General features: G+C 36.2%; 1 protein-coding gene across 3 annotated transcripts in view; it reads right to left on the bottom strand.

Annotated features, from left to right (window-relative positions):
* cdkal1 (CDK5 regulatory subunit associated protein 1-like 1) overlaps nt 1-14,569 on the bottom strand; it is a 186,596-nt gene that overhangs the window by 84,002 nt on the left and 88,025 nt on the right. The gene's annotated exons all lie outside the window — the stretch shown is intronic.

Here is a 14,569-nt window from a genome sequence, read left to right as displayed (position 1 = left end):
GGAATGTCAGGCTTCATCAACAGAGTTTAAAATAACTTCACCTATTGTAGGTAATGAATATTAAACCCCCTAGGTTGAAACCAGTTGGGGATTTTCAACAAAAGTGATCTGTTTGTATCCCAAGAAATCAGCTGTGGGACAACCTGTGAATTTACATCAGATATGTTACCAGTGTAGCAAAGTAAAAGCAATTGAGACCAGAAGTAACTCACACAAAATGGGAAAATGAATCATTTTGTATAAAAGCAGAGGAGATGAACAAAAAAATAAACTTGTGTTTAATCAAAATCCATTTTTCTTTGTTTTGTCAATTTATACAAATGTGTTCAATCCACCAATAGCCCACATCCTCGGCTTGCCAACAGCTCTCCTCCAAATGCTTTCCCTCCTTTGCCACGCAAAGCCCCTTGCTGTCAGTACCTAAATGCTCCAAGGCTTTAAAAGAACCCTATTCATGACAGTCAGTGACAAGCATTAAAAATAACCATCCTACAAACAATTACTGCAGGAATGGGAAGGTCAGATGCAGCAAGAGGGGATGATCTACCGGCTTCACAGTAAATTAGAGCCACGCTCAGTGCTACTGTCTAATGATCTGTCACTGGGCTGTAGGTTTGGAAATGGTTGAGTGTCTGCTTAAGCTATGTGTTAAGACATATTATCTCATGCAGGCACACAAAAATAGATTTGCACTTACAGAGGCACAAGGCAAATTGCACGCACACTGGCATAAAAATGTGCGCAACCATCATTATCATTAACTGTGCGAGGATAGACAGAAAGATGCATGTGGTCATTTAGATAGCAAAAATTATGCTTGACTAATTGGACAGTGGTGTGTGTCTGTGCGGCGGTTGAGTCAAACAGAGAGATACAGATGATACAAAGTAGGAGTTGGATGGATTTTCATGGGAGGGCTGAATTAAAACTGATGGAAGTGTAATTGTCAGAAGCTGATTTAAAAGGTTTGGAGATATCATCATTGTGAACATTAAAATGCAATGAAGATTTCCGAAACCATCCATGTCTGAAAACATCAAAACCAACAACTGATCTCACATTCTCAGATCATATCACGCCAGCATCAACACACACATACACACACAACACGGTGTGTCCTTTGTGTGGGACTCGGTAACAGCGGAGTTCATTAGTTTTTTTTTAATCTTCTTAGACTTCTTTTAAAATAATTTTCTGGGAACACCAGCGATGTTTCACCAATATCACAGTTGCAAAAGCAACCTTTTTTTCTAAGGGCCGCTGAAAAGCTCGAGGTCAAGCTCCACACAGGGACACATTAACCACCGTCAGTATTCATAATTAAAAAGAATCTGTTAAAATTACATTACTGAAGTGGTGGTTTGCAGCAAGATGATTTATCCATAATTTGAGATGTTTGTGATCTTTCAGTCCTAAACGATGGTGCTGAGTGGAGTTCTCTCTCAACTTGTATGGGATAAATTATTTCAGTCTCACTCCCATGTCAAGGCCCTTTAGTGCATCATCTGCATCCTGAGATTGAGGTTGTTTTTTTGTTTTTTTTTCCCTACATCTACCCATCGGCAGTCAGATTTAACGTAACAGCTCTGCCTCAGAGGAGCCATCCCTGAGAGGCTGCTTAATACAGGGTCAGACCTGTAGTTAATTGGTCTGAAAACTGAATGTATTCCTCCCAAAAACAAAATTCCTGAGATTCCAACAACACAATGCTGTCGAGGTTGTGTAACGTCTGCTTTACACACACCTATTGTGGCTTCCTAGTTCACTATGTTGAGAGGAGGGTGATGCTTTGGAAAATCTCATGTTTACTCAAGGCCATAGTCATTAGCAGATCTCCAGATAAACCCAACAACCTGACCAACAATATGGCCTTTGGCTTGCCTCTCTCTGTTCCTTGTCATTAGGTGTGCCGATGGTGTTATTGTTGGCCAGGAATGTAGGGAAGGTAGCCGTCAGGAAAAGCCTGCTTGTCCTCCTCTCTCCATCTGGTTAGATACAAACTACACAGCTGCTTCCTCAGGGTACAAGAAGTGATGTCTGGTTGAAATGATGTTCCCAATATTACTGAGAAGCACTAATTACTAAATATGATAAGTGAAGTAATGATCAGGCTTTTCTAGCCCACACTGATTTCTAGTTTTGCTTAGGGTCTTACATAAGCAAAAAGAAAATTGAAAAAAAAAAAAAAAAAGAAAAGGAGAGAGGGTTGGATGTGCAGGGGGGTTCAGCCTTTGATAGAGGAAGCAGCTCTGATTCAAACAGTATATCACAAATCAGAATATTTCCACATACCGTTGTGGAAGACATTTGCTTCCTTTCAGATTTTTCCTGTTTTTGCTGTCCCCTCCAGCCCCCTGCCATGCCCTCAAATGAATTTTTCAGATCACTATACAAATTTTAAAATCAGCAGAAGATAGGCAGAGTAAATACAAAACACACACTGAAATACTACATTAGTTTTAAGGCAGATGTAAAATGTACACCTTCCAAAAGGTGCATCTCATAAATCTACAATACTTTCACAAATGTATTGGGAACCATTTTTTTTGTGAAATCATTTTCTTTTTGGTCAGCAGTGGTTTCCACCTTAGATGCATTCCATGAACACATTTGTTGCCCAGCCTGTTTCCTATCATTGCATCATCAAAGTGAGGTCTAAAGAGCTTTAGAAGCTATTCTGGGTTCTTTTGTGACCTCCTGGAAGAGTCATTTATGTGATCTTCTGGGAAAGTTCCCCACTGTTCCATGCTTTCTCCATTTGTGGATAATGGCTTTCACTGTGGTTTGCTGGAGTTCTGAGGCCTTAGTTTCTCAGCTAATCATGAATTTCTTTAGATCATCCCATGAAGTGTTGCTTTTTGAGGTTACTTAGCCAACTTTAGGTTCTTAAACAGGTTCTATTTATGTGGATTAAGTGATTTTATGATTCTACAGGGTAGGCAGGCGGGGGGGATTCAGGGGGGGTGGCATGGTGTGGCTCGTGAAACCTAACACAAAAGAATATGGTTTATCACAGTTAATTAATGGTTTACCAAAAGGGGCAGTTTTATTTCCAAAATGAGTTTGGTTGGGTTAAATAGATGTTTTTCCTTAATAAATGTTCAAAACTATATGAAAATGTCCTCTGATTAGTCGTGTCATGTTGAATATGAACATCTTTCCTCAAGCAAAAGGCATCCAATTACTGAGTCAATAATCAGAAATACCAGTTTAAAACTGTGAACAGTAGGTAAAAAAATTAAATGAAAAATAACTAGGATATTGTAACATACATGATTTAATAAATTTTCTTCACATAATAAAATAGCAAAACTAGATCCCAGGATGTGATCCCCAACAACAAATGAAGTTCTATAATTTCTACAAGCACCACATGGGCGATATTATTATATAAAATTCTGCTGCAGAAAGTTGCATTGGGTTTTTTAAAATGAGAAATACAAGCTGAGTAAGAGTTCAGTAAATGAGGATTTCACTTTCTAGGGTAGACAGAAAGTATCTACCCTATATTTCACCTAATATAAAGGTAAATGAAGAAACAGAGAGAGGAAACAGTTACACTGTGACGAACTTCCTTTTGTCTTTGTCCAAGAACAACAGACCTCAACGTGCGTTATACACATCAAACAATCAACACTTCAGTTTTTCGCCAGATATTGGCTTGCATTGTGTGTGAGTGCACAGCTAGTTTATATGACTACTATCACCCAAAAGCAAGGGTAAAAACTAGGCACAAATTTGTGAAGATATCTGCCTAATTTTTGTAACTTTAAATATATTTAAGAGTCTTAGCCATACTTTTTAAAGTAAATATGTGAATATGAATAGCTCTGCAGATTTAGGGTTGGTGTATAGTTTGAGAAAATGCAAACTTTTTAATGAAGTGGTTTTACAGACTGTTTTACAGAGTTAGGAGTTAGATATGTTGTACCTTTGAGTAGAAATAGGAAGACCTGGGACACAACACCCAGGTTTAGCTGCGCACCAATTTATTTCTTCTGGCTCCAATGTAGTTTTGCATTTGTGACAGCAAGGGACATGATGTCCTGGTTGTCTAACAGTTCTATAGTGCTGCTCAGCACAAAGGATAAGGACTATATGAACAGACTGGATTGATTTTTAATATTTCTCCTGAAATAAGCTAAATCAAAATATATTGCAACTATTCTGCAAAACTGGAATAGGTAAACATCTAATACATGACTGTGGCTTTGTAAAAACACTCAGAAAGTAAACTACTATTGAAAGGCTACCAGACTTGATTTTCAGAATACTTCAAATTGCAAAAATCTTTGCATTTTACATTTTATCATCAGTTTTGTAGTAAAATGTAGAGTGTGCCAAGTAAACTGAAGCCACATGTGAAGTTCAAAAATAAGTGGACAGTCAAATAAAAAAAAAAAAAAAAAACATTGCTTATTCACTAAAAATATTTTCCTAATGTGGTCATTTGGAATAGAAGATAAAAACAAGCCCCCAGAGTAGATTTTTGTATATTCCTGCATACTATATGCACATTGTTGAACAAAAAAGAAAAAGAAAAACAAAAAAAACAAGTACATTTTATTCCCTCCCAATCATACATGTTCATGTTTAACATTTGTTTTATCTTAATCTTTCTGGCAGAATGTTCATATGGATTGGGTGCCACAGGCAGTAATGGAAATTATAATATACATGCAAATTCAAAGTATGCCACTGAATTATCTGAAAGGGCACATTTCCAAGGACATAATTCAAAAATGGGGACATGAAGTTCCAGTATATAGTATCCATGTCTCAAAAACAAGAGTTTGGCATTTAAAGTGTTAAAACTGATTTATTTTTTCCTGACTGCATTACTTAACTGGCTTGTTAAATGTGAAAAGCTTATTTAACTTTACAACATACAAGAAAACAACACTATGTCTAGTTCTTACTTTAAGACCCATGCAAAGTTGTATCCAATAAAAAAGAAAAAAAAAGAACAAAAAAGAAAAATATCTGTTTTACCCTCAGATTTGTAGTTAAATTACATTTGTGGGTAGCTTTTCTGATAAAGGGTTTTCTAAAAGTTTCTGTAATATTGGCCAAATATGTGCATTGTGATTTGAAGTAGCTCTATTAACATGCACTAGTTTCAATTATTAAATGGACAATGGAAATATGAATCATGGTTCCCAAGCTAGGCATTTCAAATATTTTCATTAAAACACACACACACACACACACATCTGAAGCACTTCTTAAGCAAAAGAGCAGGACTTATTTTAACCGTTACCTTTCCTGGAGTGTAATACAAATGGATAACTACCTCAATTAGATGCTGCTAAGATCAATCAGTTCACTTGTTTAACATCAATGTGCATCAAAGTACACATTAGAAATGCATAGCATAAATGCCACACTCATTTAAAGCAAGGCTTTCCTAGAAATGATTCACTTCTTCACATGAATTACAAACACCTCAGTTACAGCCAAGCAACACTTCTGTACAGTGCCAATGACTGGAAGGCCTGTCTGACCTTCAATCACATTAGTGTGTTTCCTATCCTCAACTGCTTCCCGCTGGCTATCTTATTCCACAGTAAATCTCCTCACTCAGCACTGGGAGAAAGAAATCGTGGGAAGATGTCAGTGCACAAGGTTTATAAAATCTGGCAAATTCCGAGGAGAGAAAATTAAGCTTCTGCACACTGAAGTTGAAAATTAGGAATTGATCGACACTAAGAGAAGTACATTAATACCATTTAATATTTAGTGCATTTTAAATGTTGATATGATAGTAAATGTATCTGAGCATGCATAATTTAAAAATATAATAAACATTACTAAGAGCATAAACACCCTAACACTATAATTAAGAGTTTTACTTGCCTATTTATTCCTACTTCAAAAGAAAAAAAAACACTAAACCAAATCTTAATCTGAAGATGTTTGAAGCAAAGATATCAACTGAGATGAAAACAATTATTGTAATTCTTAAACTTTACTAATAGAAACATTTTCTGTCGTGCACACAGCTCAAAACCAAACACTCACTAGAGCTCATCTTACAAAACTCAACACTACAATTCATACACCAACACACACACACGCACACACACACACACACACAACAGCTTAATTGCAGTAATTAACCATCCTAATTTAGAGCAACGACTGTGACTGTTGACGTGGTGTGTGGGTGTCTTGGCAGGTAGCATAATCATCATGGATAAACCTAGCACACACTTTTACATGCAATCATCCTCTCACAGGCGCGTTTAATAAAGACATGCCTATGTGAATGCACACAGACATGTTCATGTCCCACATGCATGTGTTTATTCATGTGTGGCTGTACATGCATGGCTTTGTCAGCAGCCCACACAATCCTTTAAATACCAACACATCAACTTTAGCCTACTTTCACACATACTTCTGAACCGCAGGCGTGACCTTTTGTGTGTGACTGCGCATGAGATAGGATGTCGAGATACATCAAAAAATATATATATATATAAGACATCCTCAGGTCTTGTGTGTGGTACAAGACCCTGCAATTATATATGTAGGTCACACACATTCTATGGATTTATCAACAGTAATTGGCCAGTGTGCTGCAGATTTTGTCCAGTTAGGCAATCATTTTCTGTGTGTGTCATGAATGTTGGTTGTCATAAAGGAAGCCAATTTCAACATGTATCTTACAAGTTGGTAATGAATGATCTGAACGTCTGTTATGTTAGTGATGACCAGAAATATGTGAACAACAAAAAATATTTAAGCTATTTATTGGGAGGTAATTGAGATGCACTTACACATCAGAATCAGGAAAATGTGACATAATAGAGGTAGAGTAGAATAGATATTCTGTAGACATGGTTTAGTTTAAAATGTAAACTACAAAAAAGGATAAATAAGCATCACAATTAAAATTACAGACTGGACTGACTTGTCCAGTAAATGTTATGACAAAATCTCCTGTCTAAAAAATGGTGTTTACTGTGTTTCATTATGGTGCCAGTGAGACTGGAGTATTTTTCAAGTTTTCTGTCAGAGTACATATTTCCTTGAAGACAGATTATAAGAAGGAAACTTGATAATTTTAAAAGATAAAATCTAGCATCAGAAAATCCTGTAGTTAAGAAATGACAGCGATTTTTTTCAAGTAGACAAGTAAAATATTAGAAACTCATGGAACAAAAAAATAATACAGATTCCAGCTAGCTCACAAGAAGAACATATTTCCTGAATCTAATTCTATTTCAACCATCTCTCTTCAGTGTAGACGTATCCAGCTGAGGTTCAAATAGTCTAGTTTAGATTACCAACTAGAGATACAAAATGAGATCCTAAATTTCCCAAAATTATGGGATGCCAATTTATCTCATAATTTTGAGATAAATGGGTATGAGCACCAGCAGGAAGCTCTGAAGCAAATTTTAATCATTATCAAATAATGGTTGACCATTGCAGGATTCTCACAGTGCTTGCAACCAGATTCCTTGCCTGTCACTCCTGTATCTTAAATACTATGACAAAAAATATTTAAAAGGGGTGGATATGAGGTGCGTTGTGGATCAGTGGTAGAGCAGGGAGATCTTATGCTGAGACTACAGTTCTTGCTGCAGCTGTTTTGTGTTTGATTCCTGGCCCCAGGCTATTTCCTTCATGACATCTCCTCCTCTCTCTGGACTACCTTCTGTCCAGACAATAATGAATAAAGGCCACCAGTGCCAAAAAGAATTAAGAAACAAAAAAACAAAAACAAAAAAAACAAGGTAGGGACTTCTTCAGTCCTCCTATGCCCACAAGCTACTTCTCCTCTTAGCTCTCAAACATATTTAGGGGAAAATGATAAATAGATAGTGCTTAGTGAGACAGGATTCACTTTTGGGAAACAGTGTTGTGTTTTAGTATGAGATTTTATTGTACAACCCTGGTTAGCAGTTTTCTGCATTATCATCAAGACTTTCACAAGTGTGTTGGCCAGTTAAATCCTTTCAAGATGAAAAAAAGAAACATATACTTTGTTATGAATTGTAGAGTGGACAAAACAAGGACTTACCCACTCACTTAAGAGCCAGTATAAGCCTATCAAGATAATGAACTTGTACCATACGTCATTAAAAGCACACAAAATGAAGCTGAGACAGAGACAGCAGACTGGTGGGACGATTGGATTACAGAGAGTGTGAGGGGAGAGAGATTTAAGGGAAGCTACAAGGACAGATCTCATTTCTATATGGTTCAGAGACTTCAGGAACTGCAGAGTGCTTGGGGCATTAGACACACAAACACACACGCATGCACACACATACACATCCCAAAACCGAGATTATATATGGAAATGAGTTCCTATTAAAAAGTCATTGAAGTGGTAATGGTTCATATCGTCTGTCAAGAAGTCAAGGCAGTGGACACACACATGCACACCAATACTTTCAGCCACATAGATGAACTTAGCTACAATGCACACCCATCCACACGCATATAGCACCACAGTTGTGTTATTAATCAAACATAATAAGGTTTAACTCCTTTCAATTCAAGGCTGTTGACCTAATTTTTTTGAGGGTTGTTTGTGTGAACGTGTGTGCCCGCATGGGCAATAATTTGATAAATAATAATACGTCTGGTCAGTATTTATGCTAATATATTCATGAGCCACTAGCAGGCATCATGTTTGTGTTTGTTAATTCATTTAGGCAGCGTGTGCAGGGTGTATCTGTGTGTTCGTTTGGAATTAGTTAAACCGACAAAGCCTGGACGAACTATGCACTCAGGCTTGTGTATGTGCAAGTGTTAATTGAGTTAATGTTATTTAATGTAAAAACATGCATGCATTAATGAAGTACTACGCTATAAAACGTTATCTCTACTATGTAAATGTTAGTATTTTTATGTAAACATATTGGACATTTTCCCTATTGAGACTTTGGAATACTGACTGTGGTTTGTTTACTGAATGAAATAGTGGAGACAGAGATGAGAAATAAGGCAGAGCTGCTGATCCCAATTGCTACACATTTATTAAAGCCTCATTAGACGGCTCAAATACATCACTATTCACTAGCACCTATTACTACTTAGTACCTACTACTCTAAGTATTAATAAGTACCACTTAGTCACTATTAAACATTGCGTATTTTAACATAAGACAATATATCAAGTATCCACTCTGTAGGCGCCCAGGTTGGATTCATTTTATAAAGAGTTGACAAACTGCCGTTTCAGTCATTTCTATAACTGCACAAAATTAGGTCATCTTGAAATTGCAATGTTAATGTGTAAAATTGTGATATTTCCAATAAAGCCACAATTTCTTTCATGTTTTCCTATCAGTTTTTTTAGGCATACAGCACTGTGAGCATTGAAGAACCGTCTGTTTGGGAATTTTCAGCAGTGAGACTCATACGAGCTGGTTGAACTGAAATGAAAGTGAGAATTTTTGATGCTTCAAACCACCTTTTTTAACAGTGCAAATTAACATGACGACAATAGTTGTATTGTGTTGTTCAGAGCTTGTCAACATGTTTGGCGCAGGTTGTAGTCCTGATTAATCTTATTTGATTAAGGTGAGCCAGAGAACATTTCTTTACTGCCACATGAGAACATAATTCTACTGTAGGATGTGTAGTTCATCTTACTCTAGGAACAACACAAAAGCACAAATTAGAGGGATGGAAGGAGAGATGAAAGGTTTAAGTATTCATCTATGTATACATCTATATATAGTTGTCAGCTATTTCGTGGTATCTGAACATAAACCCTGTGGTTTAGGGAATTTATTCTAAGTGAAAATAGGTGAATAAAACTGTTGGTATAGCGACTAGCTGTCAGAGGAACACTTTCTGTGCTCATCAAGGTGCATGTGGCAAGTTTAAGAAAGGTGCAGAAACTTTATTTGCATAGTTCAGGGAACAGCAACCTTCTGCCACTGAGAGCTACTTCATGGTTATTGATACACACAGTTTACTTTTAGTTGTATCACTTAATGATTTATCTTTTGAACAGCTCCAAGGCAAACTGATATGATTTTTAGGGTAGACCTGGTGTTTGCAGGCACTTTGTGGGTGACTCCTGGTATAGCACATTTAAGCAACAAGATAATTCAAAGTGATTTATATAAAAGGTAGTACATTGCAGGGACATAAATGAAAAAAAAATGTTGGACTAAAAACAAAAGTTAATGTTTCAATTATTAATAGAACAGTCAAAGGCAACTCTAAGATGAATGGATTTTTAACCTCAATTCAAAGGAACACAGCGTTTCAGCATTTTAGCCGTTTTCTGGAAGTTTGTTCCAGATTAGTGGAGCATAGAAAACTGAATTATTAAGCTAACTACAGCAACACACCACCTTCATCTGTCCCTCTGTGCAGAGCCGTAGCCATCACATTCAAGTCACATCTAGGAATACAAACTGCGTATTTACCCCGTTTCTGTTTTGATATTTTGTGTACTTTTCTTTTCACTGTTGCCTGTTCCTTGTTCTTATAATCATCTGTTTTATACTCCTCTTTTCAGAACTAATTGCCTCCCAGTTGTGTATTTTTTGCTGATACATCTATAAAACATACATTTCCCAAAGAAATGTTCCCTTGACAAAACATTTGAAACCAGTACAATAAAGAAGGAAAGTGGTGTCAATTCATTCAATAATTAGTCAATTACTGTCACCACACAGAGATCACTAAAGGTAAAATGGAAAACAACAAGAGCAAAGGAGGGATAAGGAGCGATTCAGAGAGGTAAGTGCTGCAGACAAGTCCCAACATGTCCCAGGCATGGTTATTGTGAAACCCATACAGCGTCACTCTCCTTTCATCCTTGCTGACGATCAGTCTCTATTTTTCACCAAATTTTATTATGGTTTACACCCCTCATAAGTGGCCCACTTAAAAAATAAAGAAGCGGGGCCTTCAAAATTATACATCTTTCTGAGCTGAATTGAAAAGATAAAATTTCTAAAACAATAGTTACAAACTGTGAATGTACTTCTACAATATGTTTCAACACATCTTTTAGAGCAACCATTACCAAATAATAACAGTCTCTGGAACCAGTACAAAAACAAACCTAATACAAGTCTCTTTAATGGTAAAAACTTTATACACAAAAGAATCATGGTAGTAAATTATAACAAGGAACATGTTTGCTTCTGAAAAATAAAACAAGAAAAGAAGAATGGCTTTTTGTTGCTTTCATTGCAATTTAGTGTCCAAAACTTCACCACAAAACACTAAATATGATGGGGGGTGGGGGTAGGGGTGAGAAACATTATTTGTCAAGAGGCAATGTCACCCACAACCTCAGGCATTAATAGAGAGGTTGAGTTGAAACAATTAGAGGAAACATTTACTTGCCGACAATAGTTTCAAGCGTTTGTAGAGCTTTTCTCTGAGGTCTCTGAGTGTGTTTCCATTTATTTGTGTATGCGCGTGTGCATCAGCTGTCTCCCCTGTAGCCTTTTCATGTCACCCAACTCTAGGGGCTTGCGGCTGTGGCCATGGGTGGTCCAATATGTGAGAACTGCTTCCTGCAGGGGGTGTGAAGAGACCCCCTGATGGTATCAAAATATATACCACAGAGGGATGAAATACACACAAATGTATGCCTAAATACCACATAGAGCTGCAAATCACACCAAAAGGATGTGAGTGTTTTACACTTCAGATACGATGGCAGTTCATTTTTGCTTTTGGGTCACAGAGCTAGAACAAGCCCAAGTTTATTTTTATTTTCTTAAATAGTGTCCCACTCCTTTCAGCAGTCTTTCCAAAAAAACAAACTTTGAAAGTTTGTCAGTTAGCTATGAGCACTGTTTACAATCACCTCATTAGAATAAGCTATTTAAATCTAAAATTAAATACTCAAACTTCAACTTACTTACATCTCTGTTTTATAGTGCACTTTAGTTCATATTCCTCAATGTGCAAATTAATCAGACAATTAAATGAAAAAAATATATATATTAAATATAGTCCAATGTTGGTACGTCAGTCAGTTACACAGTTATTAGCTCCTCATTAGTTAAAACTGTTGACAGTTTCTGCACTTTAACTAGTCATCAAAACATTCAATGGATAGCTAAACAAATTAACATAGGGTTATTTTTTTGTGTGTGCTTTCACATAGGAAAAAATCCCCAAAACACGACATTAAAACGGTGCTGGTAAAATATGGCTCAGAATGGTCTGATTTATGGCCTTTTCATAAAATGTCAAATCGTTTGTCATACTGTAATCAAGTACAATGATACTGGTTTATCATCAAACACCAAAGCAAACCACGAGGGTGGAGCACAAACCACTGCACAACAAACACTGAATTTAGGGGCGGGAGGGGGTGGGAGGAAGGGATAGTCCCTTTATGGAAAACTATAATGAAACTTATTACAGATTTAATTAAATCAGTAAGTTTAATTCTGGAGAAAAAAAATGATTTGACCCAAACTGAATGACAAAAGGATATTCAGCTATGGAGTAATATATGAGAACAGGAATAGTTCATTCCAAACTGTATTAAAATCTTTGTTCATTCAAAGAGTTTTTGGAAGAAATGTAAGAACTCAGCCTTTTGATCTGAAAAAGGATCAGCAATAAAACTGATAAAATGGGACTTGCTTAAGCAGATAAGTTAAACGTCCATCAGGAGGACAGGCTTAACCATATCTTTGGACATAATTAAGATGTACTCTATCAGAGTACAACTAATGCTTTCTTCTCATTTTCTAACTTTTTTTTTTTAGTCTTTCTTGTCAGCCTTTCATTAGACTAAATTTGATTTTGCTTTCTTTTACAGGTAATGAGTTGTGTTGATCACAGCATTGATGCTGGGTTCAAGTAAATTACAGGTAGACACAGTAATTAATTGCTATGTGTGGGTTGGTGGTGTACATGTCACTGTTTGTGTGTGTGATCAACAAAGAAGGTGGCCAATACTTTCGGAACCTGGGAGCAGTGGATATTAGTTTTTGTTTTTTTGTCTTTTAAATTGTCAGACTATTACAGAGATCAAATTGAAATGAAAGTGATAAGTCATTAAACAAATCTCCCAATGTTAGAAAGCTAATTGTCCAGTTATGTTTAGACTTGGAAGGGCAGCAAAATTTGACTGCCCATATCGCTACAAAGAAAAGGATGTAAAACAAATAAAATAAAACAAAATACACAGGTTGAAACTCATTCAACCTGTGTATGAGACATGTGACTCTTCAAATTAGATTTTTTTAAAAGTCAGTACCCTAATATGAAATCAAAACTTACTGCTGACTAAATTATAAATGTATCCAAAGAGGGAATAAACATGTAAACTTTTGATTGAAATATATGATTTATCATAAATTTATCAATCTGAAAAGTAGAAAAAAAGATGCAAAGAATTTAATAGTTTATTAAATTCAAGAAGAGAAACTTATTTTATTTTTACTTCTTTGTCATAAAACATATACTTGACAAAGTTGGGAGCTAACTTGGACTAGTTTCATAAGTTAACCAGGCCAAACAAAACCGCCTTGATGGATCACAAGGTTTCGTCTGAGTTTTTCACCTAAACTGAGGTCATTGGAAACATGAGCTTCTGGGGAAAGATGTCATAAGTCAATGATCGAGCAATCAGAAACACACTTGTGGCAATGTGAAATCTATGCCCTGACTTAGGGTGTCTTCACACCTGAGAGTCTGGTAGACTTTGTTCCATTAGAGACCAAAATTGCAACATTTGTTACATTTTCTGCTGGTGGAGTTCACTTTCTCACTGCACTGTGTCAAACAAAGCAAATCCTTTGAAAAAACTGTTCTCACCCTAGCCTGTGGTGGCACTGCACCAAGAATCACTGAAGGAAATACAAAAACCTCTGAAAATATACCGAGTGCAACTTCTATGTTCATGAAATATAAATAAAAATTGAGAGACTTTTTGGTAACAATTTGGTGGATTCAATGGCAGATTTCCTAAAATATCTTGTCCTGTTTCTTATCAAACAAATAAGAAAAACATCGAGTGGCTTCTAAAGATAGAGTAATGTGAAAGCGGGTTTCCGTTATCAATGACAGGGGTCTTAAGGTCATGCTAAGGCACAGAAGTAAACATTATAATTAAAAAAAAAACAAGTTAAAACAAGATAAATGATCAAATTTTTTAATGATTCAAAGACTTTTACAGAACTGCTAAAACACTGGAAAGTTCTCTTCTCAATATTAAACTGTTTAATCTGACCAAGTATAGACATCATACTGAAGCTTATGAACCTCATTTCTTGGGCCACTTATTTTCTGCCGATTCTTTGATCCTGTGTCTGTCCGTGTGTGTGCGTGTGTGTGTGCGTGCGTGTGTGTGTTACTGCACTGCAACTCAGTTTGGGCTAACATATTTATAGTTTTTATAGGCTTTGCTGCTTTAAACTTGATTCACAACATAGTTGCATCTTTAAATGGAAAACTGACAAGCTGCACTCACTCATTCTGATAAATTACACAAAAGAAAAATGAGGACAGAAAACACATTAAGAATTATCTGAATGCAATGAGTCATTGACCATTTTTACTTTACACATGAAGATGTGTATATTTTCATACACATAGATATAAAAATATACAG

The sequence above is a fragment of the Poecilia formosa genome, unplaced genomic scaffold, assembly GCF_000485575.1.
Source record: "Poecilia formosa unplaced genomic scaffold, Poecilia_formosa-5.1.2 Scaffold0, whole genome shotgun sequence".
NCBI lineage: Eukaryota > Metazoa > Chordata > Actinopteri > Cyprinodontiformes > Poeciliidae > Poecilia > Poecilia formosa.
Note: the sequence above shows the minus strand (reverse complement) of the source record. Positions and strands in the feature narration are given on the sequence as shown.